This window comes from Mustela nigripes, unplaced genomic scaffold (assembly GCF_022355385.1).
Source record: "Mustela nigripes isolate SB6536 unplaced genomic scaffold, MUSNIG.SB6536 HiC_scaffold_20, whole genome shotgun sequence".
In the NCBI taxonomy this organism is placed as follows: domain Eukaryota; kingdom Metazoa; phylum Chordata; class Mammalia; order Carnivora; family Mustelidae; genus Mustela; species Mustela nigripes.
Window position 1 is genome coordinate 448,600 of NW_026739436.1, and position 15,734 is coordinate 464,333.

Sequence of the window (15,734 nt, forward strand, 5' to 3'; positions counted from 1 at the left end):
ATAAATTGACATCTAAAGAATTCTATTATAACCATTCACAACTGACTAATAACTGACCAGAGGTTATGAGTAAAGGTATTCCTAAGAGTACAAAATCCTGCTAACCGTAAGACTGATGGAAATGAAGGAAGCAACTCTGTATGTAGGAAAGTAGAAGATATGTAAGAAAGATTTAAGGAATGGGAGTACATTTTGTTGAAAGTAAAAGGATGTAATTTTGTCCTAAATGAGATGGTTGTTTGGAAGGAAATGACTTGAGACAAAACCTGAGAAGTTGTAGAAGGTCTGTGAAGGGAGATCATTCAGGCACCCAATGAAAACCGGGCGATGTTTCTTAACCAACTCAGCGAGGTGCTGACTTAATACACTCGCCTAGACCCGGCATCTCCAGCAAGAGTAACTGTTTCAAGCTACCCACTTTATTTCTCAGTCAGCTGCTGACATTCGGAAAAAATTAAAGAAAGTGGAAGAGGGCCCTCAAGCTCCCATTTCTGATCTGGTCAAAATGCCATTTAAAGTCTTTTAACTCCCGAGAGGAGGCAGCAGAAATTAAGCGCCAAGCCAGACTCCCCAACAGAAGGTCCAACTGCAGACGCAAGCCCTGGTAGCAGCCCCGAGGCCGGCAGGTTCTGGGGTCAACAGAAGGGAGCACTTAACCGTGCCCCTCTGGGGGCCTGTTTCAAGTGCGGAGACGAGGGACACTAGGCCCATCAATGTCCCAATCCAAAAGCACCTACTAGGCTGTGCCCTCAATGCCGCATGATGGGCCACTGGAAATTGGACTGCCCCAGCCTTCGGGGATTCCTGGAACCTCCATGCGTGGGAGACCCCGAGATGGTAAGTCCTGCCATCCAACTTCTCAGATTGGAGGATGACTGACGGAGCCCAGACTTGGACACCCCTCTCACCCATACCAAGCCCAGGGTCACACTCCAGGTAGTGGGTAAGTCCATTTCCTTTCTGTTGGACATGGAGGCTACCTATTCTGTCCTGCCTTTACTTGGGTCCTACTCGTCCCTCCCCAGTTGCAGTTATGAGAACTGATGGTACTTCCTCCACTCCAAAGGCCACCCTGCCCCTGAGGTGCAGCCTAACCCCTGAACGGATTCCCCTTCTCATTCTCACTCCTTCCTCATTATCCCTTCCTGCCCTGTTCCCCTACTAGGCAGAGACATCCTCCACAAACTTCAGGCCACCATTCGTCTCTCTCCATCTCCCTTGACTTCTGCTCACCTCTATTCCCTTCAACTCGTCCTCTATCCCGGACTGTCTCCCCTCTGTAGACCCGCAGATATGGGACATTTCCAGACCTATAGTGGCAACCCATCGGTGAGGACTTAAGCCCATCTTCGACTGCCTCCAGCAGCAGGGTCTCCTTATCCCCATTAACTCTCCAAGGAACTAAATGTCACTGCCCAGGGATGGCAGCTCTGCCTCAGGGTCCTAGCAGCAGCCACTTCTCTGACAAAGGAGGCCCTTGAACTTACCTTAGGACAGACCATCATGGTCTTCTCCCCACATCGACTTATGGACTTAGTCACCCACAAATCCTTGGCACAACTCATTCCTTCCTGTCTCCAACTCGACCACCTGCTGTTCATAGAAAACCCCCAGGTCACACTCTTTGTCTTCCCTCACCTAAATGCTGCCACTCTCTTGCTGACACCTTCATCTCTCCTTACTCCTTCCCATTCCTGCTCTCAACTCCTGGAAGAACTTTCTCCCTCCCATCCAGGACTTTTGGACTCGGCCGCTGCCTGACCCCAACGCACACTGTTCGTGGATGGGAGCTTCCTCATAGCACCAGATGGACGGCCACACAGGGCCTATGCAGTGGTCACCCTGGACGTTGTCATAGATGCTGCCCCCCCTTCCCACTGGGATTACTTCTCAAAAGGCAGAACTGGTGGCTCTCACCAGGGCCCTTCACTTATCTGAGGGACAACTGGTCACTATTTATACTGACTCTAAATATGCTTTCCTTATTACCTACACTTACTCTGTCCTCTGGTGAGAAAGGGGATTTCTCACGACCAAGGGAACCCTCACAGTCAACAGGCCTCTTATTGCCAAACTCTTTGAGGCTCTTAATTACCCTACCGAGGTGGCTACTGTCCACTGTCATGGCCATCAGGCCTCCAAGGACCCCATCTCTTTGGGGAACAATAAGGCAGACTCTTTAGCCCGACAGATGGCCTTAAACTCCTCTCCAGGCCCTCTCCCATTTCTCAACACTCCCCACAGTCCCTCATACACACGATGAGACTTGGGCCCTCAAAACATTAGGTGGCAGGTTGGGTGGCAAGAAATGGTATTATGTTCAGGACAAAAATGCCCTCCCGAACAGGCTAATCCACACCCTCACTACTGACATCCACCAGTCTCTCCACATCGGTCCAAAGGCCCTATACCAATTTCTCCAACCTCTCTTTCACCAACCCCTCCTCCAAAGTATACCAGGCCTGCAGAACCTGCTCTGCAGTCATTGCCCAGGGCGGCCTCTGCAGACCAGAACCCACCCACCAGCTCCGGAGGCATGAGCCAGGCGAGAAATGGCAACTTGACTTCACTCACATGCCTCAACACAAAACCTTCAGATACCTGCTAACTCTTGTGGACACAGGCTGGATTGAGGCATCCCTCACAGCTAGAGAAACAGCAGATGTGGTCACCGTGGTTCTCACTGAACAGATCATCCCGAGGTTTGGACTCCCTCGAACCCTACAATCAGACAACGGAACTGCTTTCATCTCCAGCATCATACAACAGATCTCCAAGAGCTTCAACATCACCTGAAAACTCCATATCCCCTACTACCCTCAATTCTTGGGTAAGGTCAAGAGGGCCAATGGCCTCCTCAAAGGAACAACTCACCAAACACACTCTCGAAACCGCCCCTCTTGGACAACCCTTTGCCCACCTTAGGGCCTCTCCTTGAGGCCTGCCTGCCTGCCTCTCCTCCACCCCTCCTATCTTATCTGCCCTATCTGACCCTCACCTCCTCAGGGCTCATGCAGATGCAACCATCCCTGCCCCCAACAGCCCGGGTAGAGACTTCCCCCAGGCCTTAAATCCTGGGGACCAAGTTCTCTTATGAGAACTTCACCCTAAGTCCTTACAGCCCAGGTGGACCGGCCCTCATACTGTTATTCTCACATCTCCCACAGCGGCAGAACTCCTAGGACACCACCCATGGGTACACATCTCCAATCTAAAACCAGCCCCACCACAGGATGGCTGGACTTCCCAAGCCCACGTGGTTGCAAATTTTCTGCACCACTTCTCCTCACCCTCCTCCTTCTACCCCCCCCCCCAATTAGCTGCCCCTCAGGTGACCCTGGGTTCAGGTGGCACTTCTTCCTAGTGGAAACTTGGACCCACGGGGACACCACACGGTCTACTCAGCTGGTCATCACAGACGGCCAGCCCGGAGGGTGCCAGCCCTAGTGGAAATGGCCGTTTTCTCCCCGCTCCTCCCACTACAGAAAAAGGCTGTGTTTCTTCCCCTGGTTATTGGGGTCTCCTTGGTGTCTTCCCTAGTGGCCACCGGGCTGGGCACTGGGGCTCTAGCCCACTCCATAGATGCTACCTGAGATTTATTTGAATAGCTCTGAACAGCCGTAGAGGCTGTTCAGTTCTTGACATCCCTACAACGACAGGTTACCTCAGTGGTCCAGGCAGCCCTACAGAACTGACAAGCCCTGGACTTGCTCACCGCAGACAAGGGAGGAACATGTTTATTCCTCAATGAAGAATGTTGCTATTATATCAATGAATCTGGTATAGTCGAAACCAATACTGGTGCCCTGGCAAAAATCCACGACTCCCTTCGTGGCCAGCATCGCTCTGAAATAAACCCCTCTCAATGGTGGCTCTCCCCCTTGGGATCCTTCTGATCCCAAGTCCCCTTATTCTCCTCTGCCTATTAGCACTAATCGCCCCCTGTGTTCTTCGCTTCATTCAGGATCACATACAGGGTCACCGTCAACCAACTCCTCCAGCAACCCTACACCTGCCTACCCCCATCCAAAGGACCCTATAACGACGTCCCTTTGCCAGCAGGAAGTAGCCAGATCTGAATTGCCACCCCTTACACAAAAAGGTTGGAATGTTGGGTCGGTGGCTCTGAGAATGCAGGAGGAACAATAGAAAAGACTGCCAGGGCCGCCATCTTCCAGCACCCCTCCTCCCTCTTCCTCAACCCTTGACTCTAGCGCCAAAACGATGTATGCCCAGCTCTCCATAGGTAACCCAATACCTATCTAGGAAACAGAAGTATCAGGACCACCCACCCCATACCCTCTGATCACCAAATACCCTCCCATATGTGGATGTGAGCCCATGCCTTGGCCTGACTCCCTTCAAGTGTGACTTCCCTGACTCCGCATTTCTCCGCTTTCCAGAGTGGTGGAACCTCACCTGAGGGTGCCCATCTCCTCCTGGCACGACTTTCCTGGTTCCCCTTCTCCTGAGCCCTGAAACTTTGCCAGAGAGTCCCTTTAATAAATCTTGCCTTGTGCCTATTGCGCCTGGTGTCTTGTTTATCTCGCCTAAAAAACCTTACACTGACAACATGGATGCCACTAACCTATAAGAATCTGAAGGAAGACATTAAACAAAAAGCACCAGAACAAAACAAATTAAAACAAAATCAGAACACACATAACCAAGAAGAAAACTAATTAAGCTCAGGCAGACACAGTAACACAGGGAAAGAGGAACTGTGACAGCCTATGTCTTCTAACCACAAACTTTAATGTTTCATTAAACTCCTAAGTTATTCCTAAACCCAATAGATAGATTTTGTTTATTTGACAGACAGAGATCACAAGCAGGCAAGGAGGCAGGCATAGAGGGAGAGAGGAGGAAGCAGGCTCATTGCTGAGCAGAGAGCCCAATGCGGGCTCGATCCCAGCACCCTGATCATGACCAGAGCCAAAGGCAGAGGCTTTAACCCACTTAGCCACCCAGGTGCCCCTAAACCCAGTAGATAAAAGGAACGCTGTTCTTTTGTACTTCACACCTATATTGCACAGGGGAATACTAATGTTCAGAGTGAATCTTTTTTTAAAAAAACAGATTTTATTTATTTGAAAAAGAGATAATGAGAGAGAGAGAGAAGGAAAGAGCATGAGAAAGGGGAGGGTCAGAGGGAGAAGTGATACTGGGATTGCAGGATTGTGATCTGAGCCAAAGGCAGTAGGTAGTAGTAGTAGGTAGTAGTGCCAACTGAGCCACCCAGGCACCCCAAAATGAATCTTTTTTTTTTTTTAAAAGATTTTTATTTATTTGACAGACAGATCACAAGTAGGCAAAGAGGCAGGCAGAGAGAGAGGAGGAGGCAGGCTCCCTGCCAAGCAGAGAGCCCGATGTGAGGCTCGATCCCAGGACCCTGGGATCATGACCTGAGCTGAAGGCAGAGGCTTTAACCACTGAGCCACTCAGGCGCCCCAAAATGAATCTTTTTAAAAAACTATTTTATTTTATTTTTTAATTTTTTGAAAGATTTTATATTTTTTATTTATTTGACAGAAAGAGGGAAATCCCAAGTAGACAGAGAGGCAGGCAGAGAGAGGGGAGAAAGCAGGCTCCCCACTGAGCAGAGAGCCCAATGCGGGCTGGGATCAATCCAAGGACCCTGAGACCTTGACCTGAGCCAAAGGCAGAGGCCCAACCCACTGAGCCACCGAGGTGCCCCTAAAAAACTATTTTAAATGGAAAACAACTCGGGAAGTTCCACTAGTTTAATACTGTAACATGTAAGTTCAATCATAGCACCTTTACTGAGGTAGGCTAAGAGAATGACAGAAAATTAAAGTTAGGAAAATTAGCTAGTCCTACCCCAACTTACTTTGTAAAAAATATGGTTCCAGAAAAAAGTAGTACTTTTATTTTGTACATTAATATAGGATAAGTGCTTAGGATACTAACTGATACACGGCAAATGCCCAACAAGTATTTGTTGCAAGAGAAAAGGAAACATGCCACAAGTATAGAAAGGATAATCAGAGAAGAACCTCTAAGTGATAAAACAGATATAATCAAATCAAGTTTGTAAGTATAATTCCAGTTCTTAAACTACTGCATTAAAATCCTATTTACAATATATCTGTGACTTTGGGTGTGAGATTTTTGACCCCACTGCCAACACTAAACATTCAAAACATTCAAAAGAAGATAAGTGCTGCCTAATGGCAAAGTAACAACATTCCTGAATGATCTCAGGTCTCCCCTTCTCTTAAACTATACTACTACTATAACTATACATAAGGATCATCTGAGAATTTTTTTTATTATCTAGGTCTTTCCCAAGAAACAAGTAAAATCTTCCAGAATCTACTCTAGAAGTGAGACCTAGCTAATTCTTTTCAGTAAACTCCACAGGTAAATCTGAGAAGAAAACCACAATTATACAGTAACTCTGAGGGCAGAATAAAAAGGGTTTGCTACCAAATAAGTATCTATGAATGTATGTGTGCATACATGCACATACTGCGCATTAAGTTATCTTTAATAAAGCAGAGGACTAGCAAACACAGCACAGAATCACATTTAAAAATATCTGTGTAAGATTTTCCATCAAACTACTTTTCACATCTTGCTCACTGAAAGTATTTTGTAATGATCACTTTATTTCAAAAGAAAAAAAAATAAGAAGTCCATATGATAAATTCAAAGCCCTAAAACATAGCAAGCAGTACAATTTCATGGAGTCTTTCCTTCACTTATACCATTAAGGTTTATTAAAGTAGATCTAGTTTCCATATTATTTACCAAAAGAACAATGTTCTGCCACTTTAAGAACCCCCAACAGATTCTATACTAGCAAACTTTTCCTCTATGTGAAGAGAATTTAATTTACCATATTAAACTAAGGAAAAAAGAAACTATAAGTGTCTATTACTTTTACTTCAATAATTCCATATACACTGTAAACTCCGTCTCATACACAAATCCACAAATGCTAACTTGATTTTGAAAAGCTTTTATGGAAGGGCACCTCAGTGGCTCAGTTAATCTGCTTCCTTAGGCTTAGATCAGCATCTCAGGGTCCTGCGATCAAACCCCATTATCAGGGTCCCTGTTCAGAGGGGAGTCTGCTTCTTCCTCTACCCCCAATCCTTGTGCTCTCTCAAGCACTCTCTATTTATAAATAAAATCTAAAAAAAAAAAAAAAAAAAAAAAAAAGCTTTTGTGGAAAACCTATCATAAACACTAAAGGAAAACTTCAAACTCTCTAATATAATTTCACATCAAACCTAAGGTTTTCTGGATAATTCAAGTAAATAATAGGGAGATAAATACCTCAGTTTTGCACCTTAAGTAATATCAGGTTATTCAAACATTTTTAAAGACTAAACCCACCAAAAGAAAAACGAATGGCCCCCATATGTTGGGAGGAAAAGGAAAGGAGAACTTACTCAATGCAGCTTAACATCTGCGGCTAATCATTTCGCATATAGAAGAAAACTTAAATAATCTTTAAAACAAAATTACAAACCAAAAATTTTAATCAAGTCTAAGCCTATTCTAATATGTAAAGCTAGTCAAATTTCAATGTTTAAAAATATGAAAGCAAATAAATCAATGATTTATTGTACCACAATCTTAAAGTACCTGTACTCACCACTAGTTGTGCCTCTTTAATCTAAATGTTCACATGTATCTGTAGAAGTAAAAGAGCATCTACATAATATGATACACACAAAATGCTGACATAGTGCAAACATAATTAAAACTCAAATGACAACTCTGGCATTAGTCAAACTATCAAAAAATTGTGTTCTAGGGTGCACAGCTGGCTCAGCTTAAGTGGAGAACATACGACTCTTGATCTCAGGGTTTTGTTTGAGCCCTATGTTCAGCGTAGATGCTACTTAAAAAAAAGGCATGTTCATATTTATCTGAAAGACTGATACCCACATTCTTAGAATTAATAACATAGTTATTATTTTTTTCCTCAAAAATTTTAAAGATCACTTACCTAGGCTTTGTACTAGACAAATTAAATAGGTGGATGGAGAGCACAGGGAACCTTCAGTACTGGTATTAACTCAAAAGCTCCCAAAGTGACGGTAATATACTATCACGGTTAAAAAAAAAAAACCTCTGCATTAACCGCTTCCCAAATAGTAATGTCGATCTCTGTCCAAATAATAATGAGGTTACAATTCTTAAGAGAAAAAAGTCACTGAAGAAAAACACAAAAATCTATTTCTCAAGGATTGCAATAAAGAAAAGTAAGTTAAAATTAAAAATGTGATGGAAGTTAAAATGAAAGTGTTAACATGATGGCTGCACAAAAATGTCATTATACTTAATGCTGAACTACATAAAAAAAGTTAAGATGGTACATTTTATATGCATTTTACCACAATTAAAAAAATTTCAAGGGTTACTGTCCTTTATAAAAATGAAATCTTCCAATTGCTAACACAAGCATAAACATAACTCAATAGTACAGAACTGGTAGCCCAAAAATAAACCCTTATGTATAAGCCCTTTGTTTAAAAGGTTTCATTTATTTATGTGACAGAGAGACGGACACAGAGAGAGCACAAGCAGAGGGAGCAGCAGTTTCCTCAGTGGGCAGGGCTTGATCCCAGGACCCTGAGAACATTACCTGAGCAGAAGGCAGAAGCTTAATGACTGAGCCACCCAGGCACCCCTATATATGCCCTTTTAAATACAGCAAATGTTTATTAACAAGGGAACCAAGACTTTTCACTGGGAAAAAAGTCTTTTAAACAAAGTATAGTAACACAATTGGATATCCACCTGTAAAAGATGAATTTAGAGCTCTAATTCTCACAATACATAAAAGTTAACCCCAAATGAATTACACGCCAAAATTTAATGCTTAATACAAAATATATATCATTTCTTAAGCATTTAAATATAAAATGCTTAGATGAAAATAGGTGAATTTTTGTGACCTGTTTATTAAAAAATGCCATTATGAAAACGAACAGGTAACAGAGACTGAGAAAGTATTACAAATCATATGTCAGAGAAAATACATAACCTTAAGAGGGAATAATTAAATATTAATTTTAAAAATGGGCCATCTGAAGAGACATTTCTCCAAAGATTTACAAACAGCCAACAGTTTAGTCACAAGGCAAATACAATTAAAACTATAAGGTATCACTGCACACCCACTAGAGTGGGTATAACCAAAAGTCAGAACGCAGAGAACTAATAAACTCATAAACTGCTGGTAGTAATGTAAAATGGCAATACTTCTTGGGAAATGATTTGGCAGTTTCTTAAGCTGAATGCAAATTTACAACACAACGCAACAATTTTGCTCATAGGCATCTACCTAACACAAAAACACAATGTTCACACACCAAGATTTACAAATTAATGTTCGTAGCAGTTTTAAGTCCGTATTAAATAGAGCCACAATACAGTATAAATCTCAAAAATATTATCTAGCTGAAAGAAGTCAGATAAAAAGACTACATATTGTATGATCTCATTTATCTGAACAGCCAAGATAGGCAAATCTATAGCAACAGGAATATTAGAAATTGCCTGGGTCTAGAGTAGAAAAGAGGAAAATGACTGCAAATGATCAGAAGGAACTGAAATGGTAGAAATATTAAAAAACTGAACTGGATACTGTTTTCATAATTTTAAATTAAATAAAGAGTTAAATGTACATAAAAATAGGAGTAAGTTTTATTATATATAAAAATTATACCCCAAAAAAGTTGTTAAAAAAAACAACTACCCCATAACGAAAAGATAAACTGGCCTTTCTACTTTGTAAGTATGTATCCCTTAATGGACTCATTTCAAAACAAACAAACAAACAAAAACCTCCCTATTGAAATAAGTGTGTTTAATCCAGCTTAACAAAGGATGGTTTCCACATTAAAATGCTGAAACAAATGCAAAAATATTAGAAAACTAAGAAAATGAGCATTCATCTAGTTAACTAACAACCAAATAGTAAAATTTCTTCAATAACCACAACCTTCATTACAAATACACCATCAAAGAAAAAAATCTGGAAATATCCACCAAATATTTCTTGTGTATATACCTAAAATGCACTATAATTTCCTAAAATCCCAGGAAAAGACCCATAGTAAATACTACTTGACTATTTCTATTCAGTTAAAATGGTTTATGGTAAATAGTTACTTGTTTAGAGTTGTTAACTGTAATGTTTTCCTGTTTAATGGATACAAAAATTACCTCTAAGTTAGAAAATGAGCATTATGAGAGCAAACCACCAAAAAGAAAATACACATTAAAAAAAAACTGTTAAAAATTATATAGGAAAAGGTAGGTAAAATAGGTGAAATTTAAAAATATTATCTTTAAATCAGTGAAATAAGACATTTTCAAGTGACCCTTGAAAGAGTAATTTCAAATACTTTAGGCTTTCCTTTTTCCCAGACAGTGGAGCATTAAAATGTTAAATGTTAAACTTAAAATCACATGCTTGCGTTTTCAAATTTAGATAACTAAAGCTGATCCCTTTCTAACATGTCTTTAATCTTTACCATTTTCTGTAGACAAAAATGACAGTTGGTTAAATTAGCTGAGCAAGGAAACTACAAGAGTTTAACATGTTTTAACTCAGTCCAAAAATGCGGTTTAAGACTCCCATTCTAGCCTACAATTAAGTAGTTCTTTCTCATCATGATGTAATTTCTACTGTAATTTCCTAATCAAAGCACTTCAATTCTTTTTTGAAAGGTTAAGTATGTAAGTATTATGAGGATTTAAAAGGTGCAATGTCTTCTGTTAAGAAAATAATACAAAGTATCCCTCTTAAAAAAATACAACAAGAATACTTAGAGCACATCTACAGCCCTCAAACTTAAGTTCAGTAACTACCTTAAAAAATTATTCACCTTTAAATACCAGTGCAACAAACTGTGTAAGAAAAACTGCAGTCGCATAATAAAGGAAATTCACAAAATAACACAAATGCTCTTATTTGTAAAACTCCTAAAGTGTGGTTTCCACACAATTAGAACGTGGTCCATTATCACAAATTAATATTTTATAAGGAAAAAATACGTAGGTAAAATCTAATGCTTCAAATTACAATGAGATTTTACTACTAACAAACTGAGGTGTTCATACAGAATAGTGAACAATAGGTAAAAGGTAATATGGAATCGATTTCTTTATTAAAACATCTTTCATTGGCACCTTGGGGCAGCACAAGGCAAAAAACTATTCCACCCTCTGTTTACTTTGGGAAGTAAACAAATGTTAGTTAGCCCTGAGAGAGTTTGAGAAATCACTCTAACCTTAGTGACAGCGTTTGGTGGCAAGTGCGACAATGATACTCGCCTAGAATCCTCTGACGGCTATACAAGTGCACTAATGTGGAGCGTTTAGACTCGGCACAAATAGGAGTCTACCAGCGAGGGGAGAGAGCCGTCAGCCATTTTCCCTTACAGTCCAAAATATAAACACGTTCCTACAGCGCCGGCTCCGCAGCCATTATTGCCTTGCGCAACTGTCCAGCCCAGCCTGGTGCAGAGAATGCAGGGATAAGTTAAGTCCCGCATCTCGTTAGAAAAGGGAAGAAATACCAAGAACCCCCTAGTTCTCCTGGCCTCTCTCTGATTCTGTTGTGGGTCCAGGAAGGTACGGGCCGCCACAGACTGCTAGACACCGCTGACTTCTATCCCAAAACCACAGTATGTGAAGGTGGGAGGCAGTGGTAATACTCAGTGACAACCCGGGCAAAAAAAAAAAAAAAGAAAGAAAGAAAACCCCAACCCCCCACCCCCGGAAAAAACAAACCCAAACAGTAAAAAAGAAAAAAAAAAATGCGACAGCTAGAACTGGGTCGTCGGCCGTGATAAAAAAAGGCACTGCACCAAGTCCGCCGTCTTCCGCACGCGGTGGTCCTCTCACCTTTTTTTTTTCCGGGGTAGGATCTCTCGCTGAGCTTAGATAGGATCTACGTAGTGAGATTGTCCTGAGTCACCTCTTTTTTACTCGTCCCGCAGCGGTGTTTCACCTTGCCTTTATCGTCCTTTTCGGCCAGGCCGCTTCACTGCGACTCTTACTCTTAGCTCTCCACGCCGACACCAGCACAATGCACTTAGGCGGCCGCCTCCCGTGTGGGAGAGGCGGCGGCGGCGGGGACAAGCTTAGAGAAAAGCTTAGTAGCTGTTTGAGACTGAAATGGGCTGGGCTCAATAGAGCCCCTAAAGGGCGGGGTGCGGGAAGGTCGGGGCTCCAGTAGTCGCCAGGCCGCTCCTCTTCAATATGGCGGATCCGCTGAACCAAAAAAAAAAAAAAAAAAAAACCCACACACAAAAAAACACAAAAACCAACCACAAAAACCCCCCACAAAACAACAACAACAACAAAACCCACACACAAAAAAACCGCCAAACAAACAAACAAAACCAAAAAAACCGCCTGCCCAAGCAACTGCACAGGCGCAGACTTCCACCAACCCCGGCACCACCTAGGTTCTTGATAACCTTTCACCCCTGCCCAAGTCCCGCCCCTTGGCCCACCCCCTACGCCTGCCCAGTCTGGTGTCCCTGAGCTGTTCAGTTTCTCTTCCTTCCTACCGTTTTTTTCTCGCTCCACCGGAACTGGGAAGGAATTCTTGCGCAAATCCGGAAATGAATCCTGGTTGAGAACTCTAGATCCACAAACATTGTGGATAGGCGGGGCAGACCACAACAGTAAAGGCAATTGTGGGTACTTTGACCGTCACACAAAGTGCTGTGACAGGACCCGTCTCTGACCCTATTTAATTATAGCGTATTATAGGGAAAGGGTAGAATACAAACTACAATAAAGAAAACTGGGGGGTATTAAGGCTGTGGATCTGTTTTCACAATGATTGACCTGAAAAGGTAAGGCAGCAACGCCAGAAGGGTAACTACGTATTTAAGGAAACAATTAAGTGAAACAGGAGCGTCGCATTGACAATTTAACTTGCATCGTTGGGTTTGGTTGCATTATGAATTTGGCCGGCCAAGGAACCCGAATGGAAACGTCACCGAGCCTCAACGTTTACACAGTGGAAAGAAGTAGACCTGAATAAAGAGGTGCTGAGACTGCGCACTGTCTTATCTATTGTACCGGTTGGGTGAAGGCACAACTTTGCGTCCCACCTCTTCCCACCTCCATTTCTTGACCGATAGCCCCGTTGATGGCAGAAAGCTAAGAAGTAGCGATTGTATAAGATCCAGTCGACAGGGACAGTTGTCCATGTGAATAAGAGGAAAGCCCACTGGTTTTCTTATGTGGGATATATTGAACCATATGGATTTTCTACTTCATTAACGTATTTCGTTAACTGATACATTTTTATCTTTATATCTACATATATGTATATTTATATAATATATATATACTGGATTCGCTTTGTATTATTTGTTCCTCTTTTGTGGCCACTACCAGTGTCTATCCATGGAAGACTGCAGATTTGCTACTGATAAAGATGTCATTAATAGTTATTACCTAAACAAGTCTTAAGAACACATCTCTAAATGGTATTCTGCAAAGAAAATATTTGAAGAGTATCTTAATGGCCCAAGATCATCGAATAGGGAACAATGGAAGCCTACTCCCTAGCAAAGTGCAATTTGTGCTCCAAACCTGCCCTACATGTAATAATCATAAGCAAAAGATTATCAGGGCCTTATTTTTGTCTCCTTATTGCCTTCCTCTTGGTAGGTGATATTTAGACAGAAACCTCTTTTGAAGGCTTAAAAAATTAAATTTTTGGTAAATATTTTTTTCTGAAATATACATACATCCTGTGTAGTTCACAGGATGTTAGTTTTTTCAAAGTAAACATGTGTATGTAACCACTGAAGATTTGACTTTCTGTTACTTAAAAGCTACTAGATTTGTATGTTACTATTTAGTGGATCTTGATAGAAGATACAAGTTGTAGAAGGAAACATCAACTACTTTATTACTACTCAATTTCGATCAATTTTTGAAAAAAGTTGTAAATTTTCTTCTAGTGAAGTACTGTAGATAAAGTTCCTGACACTGCAGAATTTCTTGATATAGATTTCTCTCTCACCCCTAGTTCCACCCCATTTCAGAGATCATATTGTAAATTTCCTGTTTGAGCTGTTGCTCAAATCTGAATAACTTTAGCTAACTCTGTGGAGCAAGAGGGTGAGCATTGTTTTCAGGGTCTCTCTGCTTCCTAAAATCCATGGAAGTAATGTGAAAGGGTATTTATGGATGTCACAATACTCAGCAATATTTGCATCACAGCTGAGGATCACAGAACTTGGACATTCTCTTACTTTAATACTTTCATAAGCAAGCTTATTTTTTGTGTATTGGGGATGTGGAGGGATATTGCCTTATCTTTCCGGCTTACTAAGAAATGATTTAGGAACGGGTGCCTGGGTGGCTCAGTGGGTTAAGCCTCTACCTTTGGCTCGGGTCATGGTCTCAGAGACTTGGGATTGAATCATGCATCCAGCTCTCTTCTCAGCGGGGAGCCTGCTTTCCCTCCTCCCACTCTGCCTGCCTCTCTGCCTACTTGTGATCTCTATCAAGTAAATAAATAAAATCTTAAAAAAAAAAAAAAAAGAAATGATTTAGGAAAATGACAAAGGCAAATGACGTGGATGAAGGCATTGCATTATTGGCATACCCAGGAAAGCAAATGAGGAATGAGAATTCAATGAAATTCCCTCTATCTCTGTCTCCCTCCCCCAAAAGCCAACAGTTCCTCAAAAATAAACCTTTCTAGTCATTGATCACCTGAACACCCTGAGATGACAACTATTCTGACTTCCATGAACATAGATTACTTTTTCCTGAATTAAAACTTTATAGCATTATATAAATATACCAAAGATATGTAACTAATTACTATTGATGGACATTTGAATCATTTGCAGATTGGAACTTGTATGAATCAATTTACTGTCCATGTCTTTTCAGGGACCTATATCATTGTTTTAATTAGTCATAAGGCCAATTCCTGAATTTTCTAAGTAGGTGTATGTTCATCTTCAATAAATAGAGCCAAATAGTTTCTCATTCTGGTTGTGCTAATTTGAATCATACATTTTGCATTTTCTTCATGTCAAAACCAATCAAGCATTAACACTTTGATATTGATTCATCTTTACTCCCGTTAGCAATCCTAGCTTTATGAAATCAAATTGAGCACACAAAGAACTCTTCTTCCTATGTCAAGGAGTATCCACAAGCACCTGAACTCTAAGAAGGGCCTGGAATAGGGGTGCTTAGGTAGCTCAGTGGGTTGAGCATCCAGCTCTTGATTTTGGCTCTAATTATGAAGTTAGGGTCATGGGATCAAGTAGGCTTCCTGTTCAGCATCAAGCAGGCGTCCTGTTCAGCATGGAACCTACATTGAGATTTTCTCTCTTTCTCCTACTGCTCCATGGTCACTCTCTAACATACTCTTTCTTCAAGTAAGTAGTAAGTAAGTAAAAAAGTAAATCTCTTAAAAAATAGAGAGATGGACCTGGAATATACAGCTTTTCAATTCTGACATTTACTCAAGGCCATACTAAAAGAAAATTCCTGGGCGCCTGGGTGGCTCAGTGGGTTAAGCCACTGCCTTCGGCTCAGGTCATGATCCCAGGGTCCTGGGATCGAGTCCCGCATCGGGCTCTCTGCTCAGCAGGAAGCCTGCTTCCCTCTCTCTCTCTGCCTGCCTCTCCATCTACTTGTGATTTCTCTCTGTCAAATAAATAAATAAAATCTTAAAAAAAAAAAAGAAAATT

The 15,734-nt window shown here is 41.6% G+C and overlaps 1 protein-coding gene across 4 annotated transcripts in view; it reads right to left on the minus strand.

The window, feature by feature from the left end:
- LOC132008035 (probable ubiquitin carboxyl-terminal hydrolase FAF-X) overlaps positions 1-12,448 on the minus strand; it is a 161,853-nt gene extending 149,405 nt beyond the window's left edge. For 3 of the 4 annotated variants that reach the window (XM_059386433.1, XM_059386429.1, XM_059386430.1), the window contains exon 1: positions 11,896-12,448. The gene's annotated coding sequence lies outside the window, so the exon portion shown is untranslated. Of the gene's footprint in view, positions 1-2,601; positions 2,715-11,895 lie in introns of those variants that run through there. The other variant, XM_059386431.1, reaches the window with a different exon arrangement.
- Positions 12,449-15,734: the final 3,286 nt, after the last annotated feature.